We start from the raw sequence: 19,264 nt of genomic DNA, 5'->3' as shown, positions 1-19,264 counted from the left end.
GGAGGCTGGTGGGCTCAGCTACAAGCCCCTGGCAGGCACAGGGGAAACCTGCCCTCCAATTTTCTGTTTACCCAGGGGCCTGTTAAATCTTAGTCTGCCACTGCACCTATAAAACCCACCTCCCTCAAGTCCCTGGTTTCAACAGAGTTCTAAAGATTTTTCCTCACACAAAACTATTCGCACAGAACTGCTCTACAAGATTGCAGTTTAAGATTTTGAGAAAATCATACTCCCCCACGTTTCACTCCCAGTAAGTACCAGTTTTGTGAATGTCTGCAAATGTGTTAGCTTTTTGTCCAAACCATTTGCTTTAGGAGATTTATACATCACACAAAATAAAGTGTGTGATAAATCACATCGACTTTTATTTATCTTAAATCTGGTAAATGCACCATTTTGAACAGAGGTGGGTCTTTTCAATTATACAGTTTTTTCCACAGCAGAGAATAAATAATGAAGAAAAAAAAATAGCCATTCAGCCTAGTATCAGATTAACTATAGTGTTGATCCGTGTTTTCATGCCTTCTCAGTCTCATTCAAAAGAATGAGACATAAGTGGGTGCAACAATTTTAACAAGGGGCATCTATATGTTTTAACGTAGTACATGAACTGAACATCGCGACTATACTGCTTTTTTTCTGGACAAGATGCTGCAAGGCACCCTCCCCACCCAGGTCATTCTACCAGTTATTCAACCAGTTAAAGTCAAAAATGTTCTCTGAGGTTACAGAGATGAAAACAGGTGACCATAATACATTAAGGGTAACCTGGGGTCCCTCAATTTACCAAATCTGGAGGAAGAATGGGTATACTGGCAGGTGGACTGTACCGTGCAAGTATAATCAGTTCACTCACTGCACCTAGCTTTTTTTTTTTTAATTCTTTCAATAAAAGGGAAGCCTATTGTGGCAACAATAAACCCCAGGAGTTTAAGATCAGTCACCTTCTTAAACAAGTTCCCCATGAGGAAAGATAAATATTCCAGTTTCACCTTCCTGTTGGCCTGATCAGAGGAAAATAATGCAATTGCAAGTTGGCTTCTTTCCACATAGCCCAAGGAACAACCACCACCCAGGGCTGCTTCCACTACCCAGGGGTCCAAATGAAAACAAATAAGTGCAAGTTCCTTCAGCCTACCTTAAGTGAGGCCCCGATGAAAAAACAGCCCTTACAATAGCTGTGATCTTTGGGAAACAAGCATACTTCTCGTATTAATCAGGAATCTACAGTCCTAGTTTCACCACTTTACCAAAGTTCAGTCGGGTTCTGCCAAGAGATCTGGCAAAGTCTGGATGTTTTCCTCAGTGTGTACAAGGATGGCTTAGTCGTCAGCATACTGAAATTCAAGGATGGTTGCTTGGAATATTTTGACCTTCAAGCAAAAACATCCCAAGTTGAAAAGTCCTTCCTCCATTTGGTATTCAGTGTCAATTCTGGAACATATGCAGTTCTTAACAACAGCTGGGGTGACTGTCAAAAAATGGAGAACAGAGTTTGATGATGGTGTATCATGCAGATATAACAATGGACCTTGGCACCACTCTCATTGAACTAGTCTTGGTGTTTACAGGTGGTATAGCCAATGGATTTGGCATAGGCCATATGGATGGCAATTTTAAGTCCCTTCCAGAGTTCCTCAATGTTGTCTTCATTTGTGAGCAGGGCAGAAAGCTTTTTTTTTGAAGACTGTTTGTATATTTCACTATACAGTAACTATACTGAGAACTATATTGGCAGATAACCAACTCCATTTTTCCATATAGTTAACTGCAACTGTGTGCACTGTTTGCCCTTTTTCTTGTGTACTCCTTGTTTATTGAGGCTGATGGGTCTGATTCTAAGCCAACATTTGACAGTTTTTCCTCAGATATCAGTAATCTGCCCTTTCACTGTACAAAAAGATTTCCTATGTGCTTAAATTTCATGCACTGCAAACAGTCCTAGTAAAGCCAATGTCAGTATGACTGCTATTAATCTTGACAAATGGAATTAGTCATTATGAGACTTCTTATGACAAAAACATTTACCCATTGAAATGCACATGTATTACACAGAAATGTGGCTATAGCACTGGCACAAGTAACTGTAAAGATGACAAAGAGAGGCAACACAACTAGAACAGGACTGAAAACAAAAGATATGGACAACCAAAATAGTGCCATACATGAATTACTTAGGAAGTGCCGATTAGGTCTTCATTTGCTTTGTCAGCAGCAATAATCCATTAAATGTTAAATAATGAATCAGGTTTCCCCAATAATATTAGAAATGACTGAAGTATAAATACACCATAGTGAAATAAAATTTGAGTACTAAGAGCTGCTTAGCATTTGTTTGATCTCCAGATGTGAATTTTATTTCATACAGCATTGATGCCAACAAATTACAAGTCATAAAGATAATTATACTCTATATGATAGTTTGTACACTGTTCAAACGCTTCCTTCACAGAAGCAGAAACATGGAAAATATGCAAGAAACAGAACACATGACCTAAGAATACACTAGCTGCATCAAAAAAAAAAGTGGAAGATTTTTGACTAACATGCAACAGAAAAGAAATACAGACAACTAGAGCAGAAATTGAAACTGCTGGTGATAGTTAATACAGACAGCAGCCAGGTAAGGTCACACTGTGCATGGCTGAATGCAAGAAGATGGAAAAAGTAGGTAAAACATAAAAAAAAACCCCACCTATGTCACTTAAGAGCTAAGTCTCACTAGCTTTCAGTTAAGGAAGCACTCTGAAAATTTTTATTCAATATCAATTTTTTGTCTTACCCATGCATTTAGAATAGCCTCCTATGATCTAAGCTTTTTTTTCTTTCAGTGGAAAGTAAATTCATTCACCACATGGTGCACACAATTAGTTTCTATTCCTCCTTCACTTCAGCCAGAAGTCTGCCCTGTTCTCCCAGCCCATTCCCATGTTCCTTTACGTGTCTGGTCTTGTTTTCTCTAAACAAATCAAATACAGTAAGAGAGTTGAACGCTTCATTTTAAAAAAGTAAAGAACACCACCATCATGGGAGGCAAGAAAAAAATTTCAGGTTTTATTGTTCTTATTCATTTATATTACACTAAAACTTGAAGATGTCAAATGCAATCCATACCCCGTTATAGCAGCCATTTTAAAAACAAAAAAGAAAGTCTCTGGCCTGAGTTTAGCATTAAATATGGAAGTATGTTATTCTCTCAGATTAGCAGAAAGGTATTTAGAGTCACTAAGTGATTCGCCCAAGGACACCAAGAAAACCTATGAAACGGAGCCCAGTTTTCCTCAGGCCTTAGTTAAGTGCATTACAATTGCAAGACCTTCTTTATTCCCCTGAATAAATATAAATAATGGTGAAATATAACAATTACTGTGACAATTCAGAGAACCCATCCATGCACTACATATGAACCCACCACATAGGATATTAAATTGCTGCACCATGGAATGCTTCAATGTTTGTGGAGTGAGCCATCATGCATCTCCCAGAATAGGAACAATGGAAGCATTCAACTTTGATGGCTCTCATTCAAACAAATGGAGTGCCTTAGGGCAACAGGATGGCTGTAACCTAGAAAAACAAACCCATCCAAGTAAGCCTGCAGAGATAGGGTCTGGAGCAGCACAACTTCACCAGAAACAAGACTAGAGATCAGGATATAAGGAAAAAATTCTTCACTGTTTGTGTGACCAGATTCTGACTCCCAACAGGGGTGGTGCAGGCTCATAGATTCATAGATGTTAGGGTCGGAAGGGACCTCAATAGATCATCGAGTCTGACCCCCTGCATAAGCAGGAAAGAATGCTGGGTCTAGATGACCCCAGCTAGATGCTCATCTAACCTCCTCTTGAAGACCCTCAGGGTAGGGGAGAGCACCACCTCCCTTGGGAGCCCATTCCAGACCTTGGCCACTCGAACTGTGAAGAAGTTCTTCCTAATGTCCAATCTAAATCTGCTGTCTGCTAGCTTGTGACCATTATTTCTTGTAACCCCCGGGGGCGCCTTGGTGAATAAATACTCACCAATTCCTTTCTGTGCCCCCGTGATGAACTTATAGGCGGCCACAAGGTCGCCTCTCAACCTTCTCTTGCGGAGGCTGAAAAGGTCCAGTTTCTCTAGTCTCTCCTCATAGGGCTTGGTCTGCAGGCCCTTAACCATACGAGTGGCCCTTCTCTGGACCCTCTCCAGGTTATCCGCATCCCTCTTGAATTGCGGCGCCAAGAATTGCACGCAGTACTCCAACTGCGGTCTGACCAGCGCCCGATAGAGGGGAAGTACCACCTCCTTGGACCTATTTGTCATGCATCTGCTGATGCATGATAAAGTGCCATTGGCTTTTTTGATGGCTTCGTCACACTGCCAACTCATGTTCATCTTGGAGTCCACTAGGACTCCAAGATCCCTTTCCACTTCCGTGCCACCCAGCAGGTCATTCCCTAGGCTGTAGGTGTGCTGGACATTTTTCCTCCCTAGGTGCAGCACTTTGCGTTTCTCCTTGTTGAACTGCATTCTGTTGTTTTCTGCCCACTTGTCCAACCTGTCCAGGTCTGCTTGCAGCTGTTCCCTGCCCTCCGGCGTGTCTACTTCTCCCCATAGCTTTGTGTCATCTGCAAACTTGGACAGAGTACATTTGACTCCCTCGTCCAAGTCACTGATGAAGACATTAAAGAGTATCAGTCCAAGGATACTACCCTGGAGATTTTCAAAAGGAAACTGAACACACCTTTCTGGGGTTATCTGACCCCAGCAGTCTTTGCTTCCCAGAGCAGGGGGGCTGGACCCGATGATCTCACGAGGTCCCTTCCAGTCCTACACTTCTGGGAATCTGGGAATTCATGCTGAACTTCAACAACTACATAACTGAAGATACAAGGAGAACTTACTCATGTGGTGCATCCACACATGCACTTGCAGCAGCTCAAACAGGAACAGCAAAAATTTGTGCTGGAGATTTTTGCCTTAGCACACATGCCTGAACATGCACTTTGGTGTGGGGCAAGTTGTGCCAGTTGGGACAAACTGACCCTGCGCAGCTCCTCCTGGATCTGCAGCCAGAGTATTAACACCTGCCCTGGTTAGCAGTTCAGGGCTACTTGCTCTCAGGAGCTTCTGAGGCCCAGCCAGTTGACATATGGGGACACCAGCCTCCCGTGCCAGCTGGACTGCTGCAGCAGCCCTGACCTAGAGTGGCCCCTGTAGCCACTACCCACTGCAGCAGACTGGCAGGAGGAAGGAGGAAACTGCTGCCTGGCTATGACCTGCCACCACCTGCGACAGTATCTTCCCCCTTGGACCTGCAGCCCCATGTCTGCACACCTGCCAGACCTGGATGGGGACTGCATGACTGCCTGGGCTATGGCATGGGCACTGCAGCAGAGCAGTGTGCACCTTTGGGCCAGCAGCCAGTGGGCCGTGGCTGCCCAGTTGGCCATTGTGCAGCACTGCTGCCATGTGTGCCCTGACCCTGCCATCTGGGCAGCTATCACCTGAAAGATGTTCTCAGTGTGGTAGCCTGCTTTGAACCGTCAAAGCATGTCCTCCTGACCCCAAATGGCCACAACGTCAGCCACCTCGTTTGCTCTCCAGCTGGGTCCCAGGTGCCAGCCCTGGCCAGCCTGCCAGCAGGCTCCTCTGCCTGGGTCCTGTCACTTGCCTCACTAGCAGAAATCCTGGTGTTCCCCATTTAAAAACTGCAGATTCTCTGATAAAAGATCCCAAATTCACTCTTTAAAATACAATAAAATCCATGTTACTCCACAATTAAAACAAAAGACCACTCTATCTATCAATTGATAGATAGATAACAGATAGATGTATATAGATAAGATATATTGGGCAATGTTTTATTGATATATTTACAATGTTAAAGCAATTTGGAAGCCTACCAGTGCCTCTGTCATCATAATAAAATAAATTCTAAATATCTATATAGTTGGATGTTTGCTTTTGGTTTTCTCATCAAAGAAAAATGAGGTGTCATCCTGTCTAGCAGCTGAGCATGCTGGGTGTGTGATGGGTGGGATATGGTGGGGGGGTGCCAGGGGATGTGTGGTATGTAGGTGGATGTGGGGGGGGATGTGGGTAGGTGTGGGGGGAATATGGGATTTGTGGGTGGCTGGAGGGGAGCCACCATATGTCCATTTCCCCCAACCCCTGCGATGCACAGCCCTTGGCACTGGCAGAAGCCAGCCAGGCCATAAGGGCAGTCACGGCTCACTGTAGGCACTGCCCAGTGGCTGCACACCACATCCTGACCCTCACAGAGAATGGGCCCAGTCCAACCGGACCCAACCCAGCCTGCTACCACATGCCTCTGAACAGGAGCCGCTGGTGGCAGTAGGAGCTGTCCCAGTCCTGTCCAAAGGTGCGCTAGCAGGGTGGGCCTGTTCTCCATGCACAGACCGCAGGTCAGGCAGCACTGCAGTGGGTGCAGCCCAGCTGGCTACTAGTGCCAGCACGAGAGTAGAGCGGGGCCCACCCCAATCTTGTCCAAAGTGCTAGCAGGTCGGGCCCAGTCCATTTAGCATGTAGACACCCCCAGGTGAGGCAGCACTGCACCCTGTGGGGCTGTTCCTACAGCCAGACCCATGGCCCCAACGGCACAGCTGGCTGCCACTGCCAGCGCCACAGGGGGCAGGGGGGGAGCAGGTGTGTGGCAGCCCCCTCTCAAGCCCCCCAAACCCCACACCCCCACATCCCTCTCAACCCCCACCCTCCCCCACATACCCACATCCCTGCTTACTTGGGACAGCACCTGGGTCCAATCCACACTGCAGCTTTACCCTGCTTTTATTTGTCCCAGCATGCTAAGGCAGCACGCTGGGACAACAGAAGCACCATAGAGACGTTCTGGCCAGATGTCAGAGCATCTCTCTAGAGGACCCAGCCTCTACTTACTTCAAGGCATGTTCCTGGACTGTGCCCTACACCACTTCTTTTTCCTCTGGGGTTTTTTGTTCGTTTGTTTTTGTTGTTTGGGTTTTTTATATCTGGATTCCCAGGTATCAAATTTAGAGCTTGCACTACAAATATGCAGCACAGGGAACATTTTTCCATTCACAACATGCCTTTTGTGGCATCTCAAACTGCTTTGAGACACCACAACAGGCACATGCGCGCTCATCTAGACGTGCCTATGAAGATACAAGAAGTCTGGGCAAGGCTCTAATTGAACTGTTGTGGCAGCCAAGAAAGGAGGAAACTGGTGGCAGAGGAGAGAGAAGTATATAATCTGGGGAAAAGCATTAGGAAACCAAGCTGTATAAATCACTATCACTGTAGCTGGTAAAGAAAGGAATGCCTCAAAGTTTCTCTTTTGTAGTTGTTCACAAAATGCCAATTACTTGGAACTGGTACTACCTGGGGATACCCACTAGGCTCAACAAATATTTTGTCAAGAGAGAGAAAAGCATTTTCAGGGAGAGGGCACAGAGGGGAGAACTGGACAACAGCCTGGCAACGCAGTGCTCCTCCTGTGCCAGGTCCCACTCACTGGGCTGTGGAGGCAGCTCCTGCCCCATGCAGGTCCAGCCAGGCTGCGGATGCAGATGTCTGGAGGGGTCACATGCCTCCTCCTGTTGCATCACCTAGCCCTCCCACCCCACTCCTAGACTTAACTGGAGGGAGCCGCAGGAGCTGCTCTCCACTACACTGCCTGGCTGCCGCATGCATGTGTGCACATTCACATGCATGTGGTGCCTCTTGCCCCCTGTGTCCTGCTCTCCACAGCCCCAAGCAGCCCCTTGCAGGCTGGAACACTGCCAACCTGAAAGGGGAAATCCATGATTTCCCGCATTTTTCTCCTTTAAAGGAGGAAATCCGTGTTTTGCCACGGGAAACAGAAAATCCAGATCGCTGTTATCAGACTTCCAAAATTATGAATTACTTATTTTTAGGGAAAGGAAATTTCCTAACTCTGATAAAGAGAAAATAGTATTGTCCTCTATGAGCCATACAGATTGTGAGTTGGTTTTGGATTTGTTAATCCCATTTACTGAAAAAAAGAATGACTACTTTCTCTAACAGACACACACAAGATTTCACCATTCCTTTGTTAATAGTAAAACAGCACCCTGCCTGAATCTGGTGCTATTTACTTAATATATTTAGACATGAAAAAAGATTGGAAGCTTTTTGGCAGTTAATCCCAGAAGAGGCAGTGGCCAGTACAAACTTCTGTAGACAGGATTACTTGGGAAGTGAGTAGTTCATATTCCCATTGCAGAATTTTAAGAGTAATCACTTTGAGCTTGAAAGATGAACTATATATTAGAAGCCATTTCATTTTCACCTAAATTTTGGGAGGGGGCAGAGGTTTTTTCAGTAAAGAAAGGCAAGAGCAGGAAGAAAACTGCATCTTGGTAAAAAGAAGACTCCAGGGTCCAAGTTTAAACGTTAGATTTTTGAGGCTGTTTATTCTGCCAGTGTACAGTTTTACTGTAGCAGCACAGTGAAAGAGAAGTCTGTTTGTCATGTTTTCTTACATGGGTCTGTGGTGGGCCAGTAGGGGGTGCTCCTGTGTAACCCGGGCGGTACTTCAAGAGGTACCCCCCCTCTCCAGTTGAAGGAATCAAAGCAGGTGCACAAGCGCTGTGGGAGGTGTAGGGACTCTCCTCCCCCTATAGAGCAGAGCCAGACCACCACTGGGGACTTAACCATATACCTTTTAATGACGGAACAATACTGGGAACACAACAGGCATAATCAAGGGGTATAGTGGACACTACAATGCCCCAAGGGGGCAGGATTCAACAAAGGTTAGACACTTGTAATCAAAGACATATTCATCCAGTTGACAAAAGACAGAGTTAACAAAATATAAAACACAAACAGCAGAGCAAACAATACTGGTTGGGGAAATATAAAAGGCACAAAATACAAAATGTCAAAGGACAAAGAAATATAGGGTCTAGGTACCTGGAAGGGGAGAAAGTGGGAAAACACAATGGCCCCTTTCCACTGCAAGAGGAATTTCTCCTTGTTAGCTCACTCACCCCAAGTCACCAAAGTCTGGACTTGAATCTCCCATGTGATATGCAGAAACTCTGCCACACAGCCAGCAGTGCTAGTACTGCTCCAAGCTGCTAGGGGTCTTGACCTTCCTGGAGCCCCGGCCTCAGGTTGAGCTGCCTGGTCTCTGATCGGAGGAGCTGGAAGCCAAGCTGGAAACCCCTCAGGTTGCTGCTCAGATCCTTGCTGGAGCGTGGAAGCCTCTCCTGCCAGCTGCTGCCTCACATAGAGGATCCTGGAACCCAGCAGGAAGCCTCTCCTGCCATCCACACACCGTGCTGCTGAGGGTCCAACTGCTGCCTGCAGGTCCTGCTCCTTCAGGCTCTTCTGGAGCAACTGCTTCTACCCCACTGGCTCAGCTCTTGCCAACTCTTTGAAGCTCCTTCCTCATGGGCCCTCGCTGGTCTCTTTCCTGAGTCAGCCATGCAGGTGACCCAGGTGACCCAAGGGGCCAATCAGGGGACATGAGGGGTGAGTCTCTGGGGCCTGATTGGTGAGGAAAGGGAATCCCAAGTCCTCCAATCATCTTCTACCCCTTCAAAACCCCTGGGCTAGGTCACTGCCAGCTAGCCCATCACACATGGATTGAGCCACCCACCTCATTGTACCAGACCACCTTCCATGCTCTGAGTACCTCCCTGGGGGCACCTCATGTCTGGCCAACCCCCTTCCTGGAACACACCCGCAAGCCTGGAGGTAACGCTGCCACCACCCAGAGTCTAGACTGATCCTGGACCTGCACCCTCTGGGAAACACAGGTCCAGTAGTCCTTGAGGGTACTTGACCCACTGCAAGAACTTGGGGTGTTCCCTCAGTCTGCAGCACAAATAGACATCTTCCTCAGTCAGCCGAACCAAGAGGACCCCAAGGCATAATCTAGACCCTCTCCCAATAAGTCTCCCACGCTAAGTACACATGAGAACTTTATTGGTTACAAGGAGTAGGTTTGGAATAGGGTACATGGTAGAGCAATATCAGAGAAGTCCTTTAGAGCTAACAGTGGCATGGCAGCCTTTGATCACACATCTGAGTTACTGCCAGCGATATATAAGTAGTTAGATCTCATTTACCTGATTCAATGAAGGCTAGCAAATGTTGGCTGCCAGCCAACCAATTTGAAATGCATCACTGGTTGCCAGGTAGATTGGCAGGGTCTTTAGCCCCCTCCCAGTCATGTTGGCATTGCTTAGAATAATACAGTGTAAGCCCTCACCCAGGTGCGTGTGGCCAGTCACTTAGGCAGAGCGAGCAGGTTTCCCCCCCTCCCTCTGGAATGTATCCAGCTCAGGTTACAATTCAGGGTTACCTGAAGCTGATGGGGCTAGGGGTGTCTGCCCTTTGCAGTGACCATGGTAACCAAATTGTCAGATAGCAAAGTTTGGGGAAGAGGCAGAGATGGTATTCTGCCATGGGGTCCTTAGCAAAGCTTTTAAGTAACAAAACACGTAGGCTACCCAACCATCACCTAGTATGTGCTGCTTACAAGCAAGCTACTGAAAGCCTCCTATCTGTTAAAACAGCTTGCCTCACAGTGCAAGTAGCTTTGGCAGTGACTTCAAAGAATAATAAAGATGGGGAAAGGCAGCTCACAAGGCTTGGCCTGACCCTAAATATCAACACAGATATCTCCTTACAGACTGAGTCAGATCAAAAAGGTTGCATAATAAATAGCTTATTTGTTAGCACTACACACCTACTCTCATCTATAAAGAGTGAAACATGATATGTTTAATGGCTAAGGCTGGTATCCAAGAATGGATTGGAATTCATCTATTTTAATGCATATTTAAATGAGAATGCTCCATTGAATTAATTTTTTTCTGAATGAACTGTACATAGAGATACAATGCTTCTATTGCAAGTTTTGTTATTTGGATAAATGCATAGAAATAATTTTCATTTCTTAAGAGCAATGAGACACATTAGAAAAAGAGCAATAACTCCAAATAATCATCCTGCTGTCACATGACAATAAAGCACAGAAGCAAACACCTCTGAAAATGTTTTCGTCATATCTACTTGTACATATTGAGTATAGCAAGGAGGAGACAGGATTAAAACTCATGAAATGCAAAAATAAAGCTGTCTGCTCTAAACAATTTCCATTCCATTTTATGGATATAGTGTTAATACCATTACAATTTAAGGAAGTAAAGACATTTAAAAAATATCTTCTATTACCCTAAATTCAAAACTAACTAATAATCTTTAGTCTCATTCCACTCACTAATCCCTAAGAAAGTTGGTGCCAATTAACAGTTTATTGATGAATCAACCAGCCTAGGCATCAAGCAACATGTAAATTTTAGAACTAAATCAAATACCCAAGTTCTAATATAGTACCAAAACACAATCATATATAAATATTTAGATTAATAACATTGGTCCAAACAATGTGAGAAGTCCAGCAAGTACTTGATCTAAAAGGTCATTATTTTTCCTGGCTATCCAGGAGGGCTTTAGGTTCTTGGGAGCAGTCTAAAATAATTTTGATAGCACATTACTGAGTTATCTGCGCAACAAATCAAGCAGTCAGATTTTTTTTTTTTTTTTTTTTTTTTTTTACTATCATCCTCAATTTGCCTGTTCTCTAACCAATATGTCAAGAGTCATCTGCACTCACTGCACTACATCCAAACAGATGCTGCAAACCCTTCAGGACACAATTTTTATCTGTTTGCAAAGTGGCATGCACATCTGTGGTACTATATGAATATTAATTACTGAGTAACATTATACTGACAATCTAAATATAATTTTTAGGGCTCACAAACTATTTAAAAAAATTAATCGCAATTAATTGTGAGATTAAAAAAAATAGTTGTAGTTAATCACAATTTGGATCACACAGTTAAACAATAGTCATCACCCCCCCACACCCAACAGCCTGGAGCTCATGCACCCTGCAGCTCCTCCTCTGCCACCACCAGCAGCACCCAGTCCCAGCTCCAACCCTGGACCACCCTGCGCCTGCTCTGGACTCATGCCTGGCAGAACAGACCAGCCAGAACCTGTGCAAACAGCCCTGATCCCAGCGCACCCTGCACCTGCTCCAGACTCACCCACCCATGCCGAGCAGCAGCGGCAGTGGCTAGGCAGAAGGTGCTGCTTGGCACAAGGGAAAAGTGTCCTTTCCCTTTGCTGCTACTGGGCCCTTCTTGCTGCAGCTGCCCACCCAAGCTCAGACTGCCCTACAGCTCCTCTGCACTGCCACTGCTGCCCTGTTGGGTGTCCCAGAGCTAGGGTTACCATATTTCCAGTTTCAAAATGAGCACACCTGTGGGGCAGTAATATGAATGTGGGGAGCACAGTGATGTGCCAGTCTCCTGCTCCTCACTCCTGAGCCACAGCCTCCTTAGCCCCCCTCACTCCTGAGCCACAGTACCTCATCCCCCAGACTATGATGCTGCCCCTCACTCCCAGTCTACAGCCCCCCTGTCCCTCCTGATGCCCCTTACTTCTGACCCACAACCCCTGGCCCTGCCTGTGCCCTACACTCCTGACCCACAGGCCCTGCCCCCTCAACCCTGCTGCCCACGCAGGTCCCTACTGCCCCCAAAGAACCCCCCCACCTCTTCCCTGCTGGAGGGGCAGGCACCTCCCCAGCCCTGCTCCAGCCTCAGTGCCAACAAGCAGACACAGACCCCCCCCCCCCCCCGCCCCTCCAAGCCTGCAGCTGTTGGGGCTTGTGAGCAGACACATGTGATGCCCCTGCCTACAATACCCCTCTCCCCACTTCCCCCATCTCCAAGCAGCTACTTGCTGGAGCAAACTGAGAAAAAATTCCGGGAAAAAATTCGATGCTGAGCAGATGCAGAGTAAAATCCCAGGCATTTCTTAATATTGGAGATTGGAGGATCCAGAAAGAGGACCCATCTGGGAAAACCTAGACGTATGGTAACACTACCTGGACACAGCAATGACAGCGCTGAGAGGAGCCACAGGGTAGTCTGGGTTCCAGGCGACTGCAGAAAGAAGGTCCCTGCAGCGATGCAGAGAGGGCCCGCTTTTCCCCCATGCTGAGCAGCAGCTTCTGCTTGGCCGCTGCTGCTAGTCAGCACGGGTGAGTGAGTCTGGAGCAGGCGCGGTGTGGGCCGGGATCAGGGCTGTTTACACGCGTTCCAGCTGGTCTGCTCCGGCTGGCACGAGTCCAGGGTTGGGGCTGTGCACGTGGGTTCCAGCTAGTCTAGAGCTGATCAGATCCACTGGGCCAAATCTGGAGCAAGCACAGGACGGGCTGGGGTCACAGCTGTGCATGGAGGCCCCCACCAGTACCACGGGGCTAGGGCCAGCAGTAGCGCAATGTGTGTGATTAATACTCGTTAAAAAAATTAATACCTTAATTTGTTTTTTGCGTTAATCGCATATGTTAACTGTGATTAACTGACAGCCCTAATAATTTTGCATATGGTTTAAACAAAGGAAGTCAAGAGTTCAGTAACAAAAGGAAGCAAAAGCCGAGGGTTTATATACTCTCCTGCAAAGACTTTTTGTCTTTTGAGGAAAGCTCAAAATCCCCTGCCATCCAAGCACCCAGAAGACTGTAAATACATACGCTTTTACCAGAAAATTTACTTAGGCATAGAAATGCTTGCTTTGGAAGTAGGAGACTTGGGTTAAATTCCTTCCTCAGCCTATGGTGGCACAAACCCATATCTCCCACCTCCCAAGAGAGGAACAAACCTGCCAGAGGTGAGGCTCAGATGGGGCCATTCTGCATTCCTATTGAAGCTTGGCCACTGGACAGAAAGAAATGCAAGAATCAAGGGAACCAGAAGCAAAACAAGCAAGAGGGAGAGTCATTCCCATGAAAGGAAAGGAGTCCTTGGTTACTGCTCCTGGGAGGATATTATAATAATGCATCTTAAAAAGTCATGGGGAAAAACACTAACAGTTCTTGGAGCAGGGACATAATTCAGACCTTGCCCCCCTGCCTTCCAATGAGTGTCCTTATCACTGGGCTACTGTCACACTCCCTCTTGATTGCCCTCTCTCTAAGTCCATGTGTTTTGTATTCTTGTTTGCCTAATGGTCCAACTTCAACAGGACTATAGGATGCCCTCATCCAAAGTATGTTATAGCTTGGTGATTAGGGCATTCTCTTGAAAGGTAGGAGACATGGGTTTAAATCCTTACAGGCTGATGATGGCCAGTTATCCCTCTTTCCGAGCAACTGCTCTAACCACTAGGTTTTATCTCTAAAAGTGAACACAAACACCACCCCCCCCCCACACACACACACACACCATTTAACTTTCTTGCCATGAACCATCCAGCTGTAATATTAACAATCTTGAATAGCTAAAATATATAGGAGATTGACATATCAAATGACCGAGAAATGAATTTATATGTATCTTTAGGAACATGGATAAAATATTTCCTTTTTTGTTTAGAGGCTTTTATACATTTTCTCTTTTAAAGTCAAATATACATCTAAACAGCATTACCATGAGCCCTGAAAATATTATCTGAGGCTTATATTTTCTGATTAATATTTCCATATTTTTCCAGTAAGCTTTATTCATTAGAAGTATTATTTTAGTCATATGACTGCATAAGCATCTATTCTGACAGATTTTGTTACATCAGCATTGATGTAGAAACAGTGAGGCAAACTTCTGCTCTAAGTCACATATGGCATGACTCACCAAGTTATTAATTCTAATAAGTACAGCTTTTTGCAAAGGGCAACAATTTAGGAACCAAAAGGTGCACATTTCTCCTTTCATTTCTAGAAGACCTCAGTGCACTATATCGTAGCAGCTCAACACTTGAGCCATCAGAGAAATCCAGGATAAAAAGAGTAATTAGGAAAAGACAATTCATTCTTGGCTTTGACCAATACAGCCATATTGGCTGGTGGCAGATATTTCATAACATAATATCCACTGTGATTTAGTCTCCATCAGCCTGAACAGTGTTTGCTTTTAGACTTTTATCACAGCTGCATCCATAGCAAAGAACTTCTGGATCATCAGTGGGAACTGTTGGGACTGGCATGAAAGAGCAAGCAAAAAAATGCAGATTAAAAAACCGAACAATGCCCAGTTGATGTATTCAACCTGACCCAACCCAGAAAGACAGCTTCATCTTCAGTACAAATCTGCTTAAATAACTGCAAAGGACATCTTAGTATGTTGAAGAACATTGCCGCTATGTGAGCTAACCAGAATAAAACTTGGAAATGACTGACTTTGTTTCTTTTACCGCCACCAACAAAGTGGAATAGTTAGTGGATGTTTTTGTAAAGACTTTTTTTTTTTTTTTTTAAATCTTGAATGTGAAATTAAATTAGTTATTGCTTAAGAAGTATAATCACCATAGCTCCACCCTAAAGCAAATATTACTTTATAATAAGTGACTGCAAGCTGGATTTGAGGTTTCCATTCTACAACCATAGCCAGGAGCTTGTTACAAAGGAACCTCCTTAGAACAGAACACACATTTGCCTTTTGCTGCAGGGGCAAATACTAGACCAATTAAAAAACGGCAGAACCTCGTCTATGTGCGCCAAACTTCTGTTCTGTTATGGGTATAGGCCGGTTTCCAATCACTTACAGTGGTAAAAGTCTAATGTCTGTACCTGGCCCTAAAGGGCTTCTTTGCACATCACTCAAAGCAGGATAAGCACTGGATTTGTCTCTACACACTCCAAGGAAAAGCCTCACTTCAAAACGATAGACATTGAGATAGAAACAGGTCTTCTAGCTCCAAAACCCCATAGCTTACAACAGTTCTGGAGGCTGCTCATTCTGGGCTTTCAGCAGAGGTAACCATTATGGGGAATAAAAAATCCACGTTTGAGTAAAGGAATGAAACATTACTCTGTCTGGCAAGTTTGAAAGGTTCTATTCCACCCCCCCCCCCCCCCCATTTTGTCTTGTGTTTAAAAAGGCAGCTATTTGACACTGCTTGTGGTTTCAGTCAAGTTTCTACAAACCCAGGAAACTAGATTAAGAGGTGATATACTCATGTGATGGCAAAAAATACCTCTCTGGACTCCAAAAGCATCCATGCCTCTATCTTCCTTGGCATGGAAAGCAATATATTGCTCTTAGTCCTCTGACAAAAGAAATACATCCCAAATCGTGTCTCTTAAAGGAAGAGAAGATGAATCCAAACAAACCAGGGGCTCTACAAGCAAATCCTTTGTGCCCTTCTTATGCTACAGTTTCCAGAAGAGGAACAACTTCATGTCCTGCACCCATTACCCACTATATCCAACTCTACATTAACACAATAATAAAAACACACCCTTCACAAAATCCTCTATTTTCTAGCAATATAGTGTATGTCTGTCCAGTTCTCTTAAGCTGATCTATATTTAATATCTGCACCACCCCCAGCTATGGTTAGGTTGATCTAAATGCCTCCTTAGATGACTTACCTTTGATGAGGAGCAAGTTAACCTAATTCAGCAAATGTCTGTGCATGCTTGGGGGACAGCCCCAGGGCTGGGAAAACCCAGCTGCTCACTCCAGCCCTGGAAGTGCACTCTTCATACACCCCTCCCTGCCCCTGACCAGGCTATTTTTAGCCCCCTTACCCACCCATCCCCTGATGGACAACCTTCCCCACAGACCCACCAACCCCCAAAAGAGTGCCAGTCCCCTCCCTAATGCCCCCCCACCCCCAACCTTGAGTTACTTACACCAGGTTCCCAGCACAGCTCCTGATACTGGCAAACATCTGTACATGCCACTCCTAAAGTAAGCCATGTGATAATAGACCAGGTGCAGCAAGTATTTGTATATATCCTTGGCCTCCCACTATCCATTTCTTCTGCATTTCTACAGCCAGATAGTCATTGCTCCTTAAAATCCTATGCAGCTCATGTGTGGTTAGAAGAAAACACTCCAAAATGCTTTAGCTCCCCAAAGTCCATTTCATGTTTTGACCAGATATCCTAACCAGAGGTAGTAGACTCACTCAGTCACAAAACCAGAAGCTACCTATGATTTGGATCAAAATTACAACTACCCATTTAAAAAAGTTGACACTGTGACATGCTAAAGAAGAAATGTGTTCAATGCTCTGGAATAATCAAAGCAAATATTAGGTTGCTTTAAGAGACAGAGAACATTATAGTATCTGTATATAAATTGATGATGAATCCTTACCTGTTCAGTTCCATCTCAAAAATGATACTGCTGCAATAGAAATAGTACGATGGAAGGACTCATAACCTTTTCATATGCACCAAGCCATGCCCTTATGACAGAGGGAATTACCAAAACTATTTTGCTTAGAGACCAGTAATAAAATCAAAGGTATATAAAAAGTAACAAAAGAAAAACAGAGAAAAATGTTAATAAATATTCCTATTAGCATATGCCCATTGCTACTAAAATTAGCACTGCAATACTAAGTTCACTAAAAAAGGTTTTACAAATAAATGGAAATTAGCCTTTAAAATACAGTACTTAGAGGAGCAGAACAAAGTGAACTCAAATAATTATGTCAAGAAAATTATATAAACATTTTTAATCTCCAGCTATACTATCCTTTAATTCAGAACAGAAGTGTGTATAGGATTCCTGTTTTTCACATTTAAGACCTACAAGCTAGTTGACTACCTATGCTACAGGAGAGGCTTTCCTAAAGATGCATAACTGTCTAGTGGGCCAATCTGGGAGTTCCTCTAAAAGGTCCAGTACTATTGAGAACAGGTGAAGGAATACCAGACTTGAGCATCAGACTGATCTAGAGGGGTCATTCTTTTGTTCCTTTAATTAAAAAAGGAGGAGGGAAAAAAGAAAATAAATGTAACCTGAAAGATTTTTAATATGCTTCTGGATATTTTACATGAGATAAATACTGTAACCTTTCCTTTTGTTGCAGAGTGGCATTAGTTCTGTTTCCTTTTAAAAAAATGTTCCATTCAGTTTCTTGACAATGAAAAAGTTATAATGCATGCATTTTAGCCAGTTGACCTTTAAAATGTATTTGTTTGACTCTACCCAGGACCTTTTAATAAGCAAGCATGGATGTGACAGTAGAGGCACTCTTTCATAATTTCTGTTTTTATAATATACATGACTGTGTTCAAGAAGTTATTTTAAAAAACAGTCACAACAGAACAGCTATTGTCATCTTGGGAGCTACAGGTTACCTCCCTCTCCCACATAAGTGCCAAATGTAGGTACAAAGGAGGATCTCTACTTCCTGAGGATCCCCATTTTTTCTTAAACTACTGTCTGCTTCAGCTTGCCTTTTCCCCCAAAATATCTTCATAGATATTAATAGAAGGTCAGTTCAAAAACATAAGACTATTAGAAGCTTTTTGCATCCAGGGAGGATGTTTCCCAAGTAGCAGGCACATTAAACAAAAGGATTAGTTGCATGTAATATTCAAACAAAGAACCTCATTCTTCCCTGTATCTTAAAAAAGCACCTTCAAACAGCAGGAAGACAGTTCTTGGAAAGCTTATAGGAAATTTGCTTAATCCATATTTCTTATAAGACAGTCATGACATTCTTATAGTCACTGGGTTTCATCTATTATGTAAATATCTTACCTAAAAAAATTACAGTATATATTTAAGCATGACATGAAGCGTTTAAAGCCTTCTTTACATAAGAAAGGTGTATTATGTGGGGGAAAACTGCCTTGTATCCACATGCAAGAGCAGTTTTCCCCAAATTATCCGATGTTTCATTCTTTACTGATGCATCTGCTTTGGAAGCAGATGCATTCTCTGAATACAGTTTGTGTGGATGCATCCACAACTCAAATGATTGAATTCAGTTTTGGCAGTCCTTTCACTGCTATCCCATACTATAGTTGCATATTTGCATCAGCTTGCCTATTCATTTGTATGCCCTCTACTGCTACTAGGGCCTCTTGACCAGGTGCTGATTCTCTTTCTAAACTCTGGCATACAGCCAGATTCATCCTTTTGTGATTCCAATCATATGCCTCTTGTAGAGCAGCCACCCCCAGACTTCCATAAGATCATAAGGAGCTGGGCTTGCTCGTTTCCCCAATCTTAAACAGCAGTCACAGGAATTCTAAGATACAGATGAGCACCATCTGAAACAATGAAGGAAAAAGAGGCCTCTTTTTGGGTGCAGTCCAGTGCTGTAGAGTTCTAAGAATACCAGAAACACAGGACCTCTGGCACTGCTTATGAGACCAGAGAGTCACCAAGGATGCCACTAATCTGCTCGAAACAGTACAAAAAGATACCTGGGACCCCTCCTGACCAAAACATTACCAGAGCCAGCCAGCATCTCCTCAATATGAAACCCCATC

The 19,264-nt window shown here is 44.3% G+C and overlaps 1 long non-coding RNA gene across 1 annotated transcript in view; it reads right to left on the bottom strand.

Moving 5' to 3' along the window:
• Positions 1–350: 350 nt before the first annotated feature.
• Positions 351–19,264, bottom strand: part of LOC132249617 (uncharacterized) — a 45,339-nt gene continuing 26,425 nt past the window's right edge. The window contains exon 3 of the long non-coding RNA XR_009461127.1: positions 351–1,471. This is a non-coding gene — a long non-coding RNA (uncharacterized LOC132249617). The remainder of the gene's footprint in view (positions 1,472–19,264) is intronic.

Source organism: Alligator mississippiensis, chromosome 3, assembly GCF_030867095.1.
Source record: "Alligator mississippiensis isolate rAllMis1 chromosome 3, rAllMis1, whole genome shotgun sequence".
NCBI lineage: Eukaryota > Metazoa > Chordata > Crocodylia > Alligatoridae > Alligator > Alligator mississippiensis.
Note: the sequence above shows the minus strand (reverse complement) of the source record. Positions and strands in the feature narration are given on the sequence as shown.